This window comes from Pteropus alecto, unplaced genomic scaffold (assembly GCF_000325575.1).
Source record: "Pteropus alecto unplaced genomic scaffold, ASM32557v1 scaffold8, whole genome shotgun sequence".
NCBI lineage: Eukaryota > Metazoa > Chordata > Mammalia > Chiroptera > Pteropodidae > Pteropus > Pteropus alecto.
In genome coordinates, this window is record NW_006494609.1 from 22871761 (window position 1) to 22879880 (window position 8120).

An 8120-nucleotide genomic window follows, 5' to 3' on the forward strand; every position below is an offset into this window, starting at 1 on the left:
ACCCCCGCCTTTAAAAGCAGGGTCATGTCAAGTTTGGGATGCGGTTGGTCTCAGCCTCCTCCTTCCCGTGTCTCCCTTACCGTCTGCGGGCTCCCTGCCCGTGGCCGCCTGCCCTTCACGCCTGTCCCTTCCTTGGCAGCCAGCAGGGCCGTCTGCTGCAGTCGCGAGGCCAGGGGCCAGGTGTTCAAGCCCCGGCGCCAGCTGCTGGCAGCTCGAGGACAGGAAGGCACAGGAGAGGCGGCAGGCACCTCCTTGGTCCTGCAGACCCGGCCTCGGGTGGACAGCACGGTGCCACCAAGGGACCTGGGGGACACGAGTGTAGTTTTTGTCACCAAGCTTTGAGCTTCCTTATTGAAATCTTCAAAGTTCTGCAGCTTAAACATTGTCTCGAGCAAGAGTGTCCTTTCTGACCTGCTCTCTGGAACAAAAGCTGTGGGAAGAGGAGGCGCCCACCGGGTCGTCAACTTCTCTGTCCCGCATGGGACGGCATCGACGAAAAGCACAGGCAGAAACAAAGTCCTCGGGTGGCCTGCAAACCCGTCCCCTCCCGGTGAGGGCCCGGCCTGCGTGCAGCCCTCAGAGGGCCCGGCCCGGCTCCCTTCGGCTCGCCTGGCTCCGGTTCGCCAGTTCTAGGCCTGGGGACGCCAGAAGCCAGGACTGTGCTGTGACTTACGTGAGGCAGGCTCCTGAGCCCGCCGGCCAGCGGTCCCGGCCCTCCTCTGGGGGTCAGGGCTGGGCGCTAAGCACCCCCCTGCGGGCTGGAGACCAAAGCCTGTGGAAAGCCATGCCTTCTCTTCAAAACAAACATGTCAGAGAGAGTAGCAGACTCTTAAAATAACCGGTCACGTTAGGTTCTAAACGTACTTTAAAAATAGTGGCAAAGAATCTTAATTTTGTCCTTTGTGCTGATTGAGACTTGTAGCATTTGTGAGCCGTGGGCTTGGGACTGAGGATGAATGCGTCATGGTAGGAAAATCAGCAGTGGCAGCGTGTCGTCTCGGACACCGAGAAGCTGTGGGGAACAGCGTGCAGTGACACTACCAGTTTTTATGAGCAGGTACACACGGCCCTTCCAGGTGGGCCTCACTGTCCCGTGTCCTCCACTGGCCCCTCACAGCCAGGTCCCAGTGGGCAGACCGCCAGGCAGCCATCTCTCCGAACCCCGTGCTTCCTGGGGTGCACCTTGAGTTCTTAAGAAACTGTCGGGCATCACGTTCGCACTGGAGTTGGGGAAGCCGGTGATGCCGTGGACGCCTGAAGCCGCTGAAGCCGGTGAAGCCGAGGACGCCCAGGACGCCCAGGGTGCGAGGGGAAAGGGGCGGGCGTGGAGGGTTGGAGAAGGCCTGGGCAAACCTGGCGGCCACGTTGTGTGCACCCAGCTGTCTGAGGAAGAGCAAGAAGCCGAGTTCCACTGAGAATTTCCCTGGAAAGAGGCACGGAGCGCAGCGTCCCCTCTGTATGGGTGTGCTTGGCTGAGGGGACCAGCCCGTGGGCCCTGCTTCGCCCCCACGCATGGGTGAACAGGGGAAGCAGCTGGCCTCTGATCGACTGTCCCCTTGTGCCGGGCACCTCTGCAGGCAGGTGTAGGCCTGCCGCGGAACCTGGAGTCGGCCACCGTTCTGGGAGCTTGCGGGGCGGCTTGCAGGCCCTTGTCCCGAGCACGCCGGCCGCCAAGGGCTCAGCAGTCTGGGAAGTGAGCCCCGGGCTGGCATGGAAGAGCGCTGTGTACGCCGCTCCCTCTGACCCCAGAGCCAGTCCTCATGGTCTGAAGGTGACCTCGTGCAGGCCGCCCGCTGACGCCGCCTCGGTCCCCTGCTGCGTCTGTCACACCGACTCTGCACCAGAGTTAAATTGCTGTCTCTCGATTTAAAGGTGTAAAAAAAAAAATTTCTGCATTTTTAATTTCTGTATCCCTAAGTTTCTTAAAGATGATGTTAGGTGACACTGTATAAAATTGTATGACTATTTACCTTTAGTGAAAATCAAAAGTAAAATTTATATGTTTCTTTTTTTATATTTTCATCTGACAACTTGAATAAATTTCATGAAGAGCCTTCCTAACTTGAAATGGTAAATTAAGTTCTTAACTGTTGCAGTGATTAGTGGAGCTTTAATGTCAGTATTTTTACTTTATAATTTAAAGAAAATTGTGTTTCCGTTTCACTGCCTGGGCTTTTAGCTGTCCCCTTGTCACTGTCACAAGAGACGCACCACATACTTGACATCCTGAAGCACTGCGGGGTTGCGCTCTGCATGCGACATTAAATAAAGGTGTGAATGAAATAAACGTCGATAATGTTCACTAGTCATTTTCACATCTAAGTTCTAAAAAATCTTAATGAGCCAAAAAGGAGGAGGTTTTAAACACTTAGCTCAAGGGCCTCGTTAACGTTTACAGAACAGACACAGGAATCGCCACCTCGTTGCTGATGGCGGAGTGTCCCGTAACTGGGAACTTAGTAAACGGGGTGTCCATCTGTGTCTCAGAGGGACTGGCCGTCTCGCGCCCCGTCTGCACTGAGTCCGGTCGGGGGGAGGACGGTGGGCTGACTTCTGCCGAGCTGAGCTGCGTGGCGGTCGCTCCGGGACAGTGCTGACGCCCACCCGGCCGCGAGCGGCTTCGCTGAGCACAGACGCCATGTCCCGGGTGTTGGGCACATAGCGTTGCAGTCGGCCGCCCCACCGGCAGCTGGATGGGAGGAGCTGGCAGCCACCACAGGGGCGCCCGGGGACACCGCGTGCCTCCCTGCCACGGCCTTCAACGGTTTGCTCGCAGCTTCGGAGCTGCTGGTGGGTCCCGCCTGAGGCTGCGGCGCGGGAGGGAGGACCCGGCCATGCCCATGGACCTGCCATGCACTGTCCCCTCTGGGGGGGTGGTCTGAGCGGCGCCGACACCTCCCTCCCTGAACGCGTCAGGACGAGAAGCCCAGGCGTGCACCCGAAAGTCCCCGGGGTCGCGAGGTCACAGGGATCTGGCGCTCCCACATGGCTGTCACGCCGCTGCTGCCTCGAGACGTCTAGGCCCAAGCGCGGGGCTGCCGAGGGGCCTGCGACCTGTCCTCCAGGTGGGCAGCGCCCCGCGGCCCCTCCAGAATCTTCCTGCCGGCCGCCTCCAAGCCTTGAGCACCGAAGCATGTGCCTTGCCTTCGACTCTAAGCGGCCACAGCGGAGGAGGGGACATTCCGCCAGTGGAGCCACGTCCTTGGACCTCTGCCACGGGGACAGTGCGTGTGTCTCCTCAGCCCTGCTAGGGTGACAGCAAATTTAAAAAGACATGTAGACAAGTTTGTGCCTTGGAAAATAGATGCCCATTCTTCCCGCGTGGCTGATTGATTCTGGACCACTGGGTCCCTTGGGAAGGACAGGACGTCAGAGGCACTCGGCACTTCCCCCCTGGGTGCTGGTGGCCTTGAAACCAGCCTCTAAGGAGTTCCGGGTGTGGGCCGGCACGCGTTAGTCCTTGGAGCGATGTGACAGACGGGAGTGAGGGGGCCTGAGGCGGGCGTCCCCTTCCACACGCAGCTCGCAGAGATGCCCTAGCTGGTCGTGCCCTCGCTGGTCGTGCCCCAAGAAAGCCCCGGAAGCCCGAGAACAGTGTGAGCGTCATCTCGCGGTGGCTTCTCCTTAGAGACCAGCCTGGCCTCTGGGGGAATGTGCCACCTTCAGCATGACCTGTCATTGGGCAGGTCAGGGCTGGCAAAGAGACATGGTCATCTAACGAGGAGGAGCCAAGGTCCCAGGCCCACTGTGGACAGTGGGTCTGGGGCGGGAAGGGGTGGTGGGCGCCCTCTCCTTTTGAGTCTGCACCCTTGTAGGGGACAGGGGACCGAGGCTGCGCTCCCCCCACTTCCTAACCTGGCTCACTTCATGCAGGGACTGTGGCCTCACATGCCTGAGCAGGAGACGGCAGTCACTCCGGCCAGGTCGTCCTGGGTTCTGGAGGGCAGCGGTCTGCGTGGTGTGGGGGGCGGGTTTTCCTGGTGTGACTCTCCTGGAGGACGTCAGCCTGGCAATCTCTCTCATCGTTTTGTACCATCTCTAAAAGGCGTCACTTTACAAATAGTATTTACCAGAGATGAGGTGATGCTGGGGCCTGGAGCCAGCGTCCCTGCGTGGCCACCGTTGCGGGGAAGGCCTGTCCAGGTCACTGCTGTGGCCCCTTGGCCCTCACAGCCAGCGCCCAGCTCCTCGCTTGGTACTCGCCCCACCATCTCCAGAGCGGCTTTAGTCAGTGTGCAGTGAGACCCGTCCTAGGGCTGGTGTGCATGTCGCTTCTGTCCTGGGTGCAGACGGTGGCTCTGAACAAAGCCAGGGCTGCGACTCAGTGAATTCACATGCAGCCGACCTTGCTGGCCTCACCCCACAACCACCCCCAGGTCCTGAGGTCTCAGACGTTTACAGGTGGCGGGTCAGAGGTGGCTCGGGGACTGCCGGGGCTTTGTGGCAAGGCCTCTAATGCGGCCTCTGTGGTCCCCAATCTTGCTGTCCACGTCTGCGAACTCAGCAGCAGCCACAGAGACTCTTTTGTTGTAAATTGTTTTTTAACCAAAATATTTTCCTTTTAAAATAACATTTCTTGTTTTCTGTGAAACAAGGCTCACTTTTATTAGCTTAGTATTAGAAATTATAATCAAACCCAAACTGGGGGAGAGCCGGCTATTTTGTCAATTTCAAATGAAATCTCCAGCAGGATAAAATGGTAACGTGAGAACAACACCTTGTTGAATGTCAGGTTCAAGATTCGTCACTATTCCTATAACGCGTCCTCTCTGGGGGTCTGGGACTCTTTTGCTCGGGTGATATTTGTCAAGCTCTCGATTGCCAACTCTCCGGTGTCTGGTGGACAGACCAGTAGTGACCACGCTGCTGCAGACGGCTGGGAACAAGGTCATCTCGTCAGGGGTTCTCCATGCTCGACCCCCCCCGGCCCAGTACCAAGGGAGGTGCAGTTGGCGGGTGGGGGCTGCAGGGTCCCTGTGTGGCGTGGCCGGCCAGCGGGGAATCAGACCCCCACACCGATACGCGTGCCCCTCGCTACTCTTCCATCAGGGTGTCCAGCCAGGCGTCCCTCTGAGAGTCCGGGTTCCTTGCGGGAGGCCTGTTTCCCTTCTTTCTCTGCATCACCCATAGCCTTAAAGCACAGGCTCACGGAAATAAGGTGACTTTAATTTTCTTTGGACTAGTGGCGTTTCCGCCGATGCCGCCCACATCCGTCACGGCGGAGCAGGTGTCAAGGTTCCCTGCCTCAGCCTCCCGCCTCCTGGGGTGTTGGTCCTGGCTCCCCTGTCCCCACCCGCTGCTGGCCGGCCCCGGCCTTACTGAGGCCCCTTGGTTCGGACCTCCAAACCCACAGACCCACAGCTGCATGGCCAAGAGACGCCTGGGGGCGCGCGGCCAGGGCCACAGGGCCTGGCCCACCGGGCTCTGCTGGACGGGCTCCTGGCCTGGTGCCGTGGGCCCCCTTAGCTCTCTCACCCATGGCCAGGCCGCACGTGCAGGCTGCTTCCCGCTCAGGGCCCGAGGGTTGGGACCCGGCCGTGGGTCCCAGGGCCCTGTTGCTACAGTGTCTGTCCTAGAGTCATTGTTCTCCAAGGTTGACACGAGAAGTCTCACCTGGTCCTCAGGAGCCCTGGGCCCTGGACGGGAGGCAACACAGCTTCTGGGGAGCGCACGCCGGAGCCAAAAGGGTGTGGGTCTGAGGCGGCTGCCTGCTTAGAAGACCTTCAGGAGCGCGGGGACAGTAGGACAGCAGAGGGGCAGTGGTTCCAGGTGGCTCCCTGGTGCTGCCACGACTAGGGTGAGGGCTTCAGCCAACAGAAACTGCAGAGTGCGTACACATTTTGGTGGGGGAGGAGGGGGTGTGTCCTGCAGCCCCTGAGGGTTGGGTGGCTTTCCGGCCACTACACACAGGAAGCTGGTGCCCACGTCACCTGTGTGCCTCAGCACCCACCCTCCCTCAGGACGACAAGGAAAGGGACTGAGTAGGACAGCCAGACCTGCGCTGTCCACCGTGCAGCCACAAGCCACCTGTAGCCACTGAGCACTAGCAGGGGGCCCAATCCAGATGTGCTACACAGTGAACCTCAAAGGCTTCAGACAAAAAGAGGAGGTAAAATATGTCATTAAGCTTTATACTGCTTACGTACTGAAATGGTAATACGGACCACACCGGGTTATATAAAAACATCGCCTGTTTTTTTGTTAAAGGAGCCGCCAGAGCTGTAAGTTTCCCACGCGGCCGAGCTGGTAGGGGCCCCAATCCAGATGTGCTACACAGTGTACCTCGAAGGCTTCAAACAAAAAGAGGAGGTAAAATATGTCATTAAGCTTTATACTGCTTACGTACTGAAATGGTAATACGGACCACACCGGGTTATATAAAAACATCGCCTGTTTTTTTGTTAAAGGAGCCGCCAGAGCTGTAAGTTTCCCACGCGGCCGAGCTGGTCCGCAGAGGCGCGCTCTTCTGACAGCTGCCTTGGTGTTGACGCAGCTGCGGCCACCTGTTGCCCCATCAGAAGTGCTGCGCACAGGATGCAGACCCGGTGGGCTGAGAGAGGCCTCGTGAGAGGTGGCCTGTGTCCTTGTCCTCAGGGATCACGGTCCTGCCTCTGTGAGAGGAGCAGAGTACTTCTCTCTTGTTCGGGGACAAGGGGCGCATCTTCACTCTGGATCAGACGCTGTTTCCGGACGTCCTGTAGCCATGGCAACCACGTTCTTTCATCGGGATCGCCGTAAACCTCGAGACGGACCTGACCGAGGGCAGCGCGTTCTCGTGCTCTTGGCCGACGCTGCGGATGGTCCTCCGCCGGGCCAGGGCGCGCAGAGCTCCTGTCCCCAGTCTGGGTCCTGGTCTCCGTGGGTTGGGGTCAGACGGGGTGCTCCAGCTTGGCGGTGACTCGGGGGCCGAGGACGAGCGCTGCAGATTCTGAGCGGCCTCCGCTGCCACCTTCCACTGGCTCTCTGCGTCCTGATCTTGTCCAGGTTAAGAAATGCCAGTGTCAAGATAAGAAGCTGGAGATAGAGTGGCTTGACGGGGAGAGCTGTTTCCCAACTTCCCTCCAGGAAAGAGGGCAGAGCTGGAGGGCAGCTTCCGGTGTCAGGCCTCACCTGTCCCCACTCGCCTTGCCGGTGTGCTAGGCTGCAGCGGTCTGCCCCCAGGCCCGTCCTGCATGAACAGCACTGACCCAGGCGGGGCCTCTCTGGCCACTTGAGGGTGCTATCGTAGGCTGAAGATTTGTAGCTTCAGTATTGTGCTGCTGTAACCTTAAAATTAACTCTCAATAAACGAATTAATAGATGATGGAATGGCATGTGTCCCGATGATGAGCACAAAGAAGTGAGTTACTTTGTTGTGTAAGCGGTCCAGCCTCGGGCTTACCTGGGCTCACCTATTCTGCCACAGATCAGTGAGCCCTCCCGCCTTTCAGGAGGAACCACCCCAAAGGGACAGACACCACCTCTCACTGAGCCAGTGCCCACCCCCAAGTCCCCCACGACGGGCAGGACTGGATTTTGTCTGGGCCTCCCTGCTGCTGTCAAGGCCCAGAGCTATCCTGTTCTGCCCGCTGGGTCTGCATGCTGGCGGTAAAGCTGGAGGGATGCCACCATAGCGCCACCCAGCCAGAGAGAGTGAGAACCCCAAGAAGAAAACGCCTTTTAAAAAAGTGCTGCCAGTCTACGGCCACGCCACCCTGAACACACCCGATCTCATCTGCTTTCAGAAGCTAAGCGGGGTCGGGCCTGGTTAGTACTTGGATGGGAGACCACCTAGGGAGACCAGGTGCTGTAGCTGTAAAAATAAATAAAAAATAAATAAAAATTAAAAAGTGCCACCAAATTCTGTCAGTGGAGGAGGCCAGCCCTGGGGAGCTCTGGCCCCTGGGAGCCAGTGTGGGAACCGTGGGGACCTGTCCTTGAGGAAGGCGGTGAGGGGGCCCCCCTGGAAGGTGCCCCTCATCTTTGGGCAGCGATGTCCCCAAGAAACCAGGCCCCGAGAGAACACGTCCTCCCCCCGGCCCGCCGGCCCAAAGTCCAGGCAGAGGGCCGGTTCCCTGGGCTCCAGGTAGGAAGTGGGGAGGGCCCTGGATAGAGAATAAATAGCCGGATGGAGGGCGTGT

The 8120-nt window shown here is 58.7% G+C and overlaps 1 pseudogene; it reads left to right on the top strand.

The window, feature by feature from the left end:
* The first annotated feature begins 7676 nt into the window (after positions 1-7676).
* LOC112473752 lies at positions 7677-7795 on the top strand (annotated as a pseudogene).
* Positions 7796-8120: the final 325 nt, after the last annotated feature.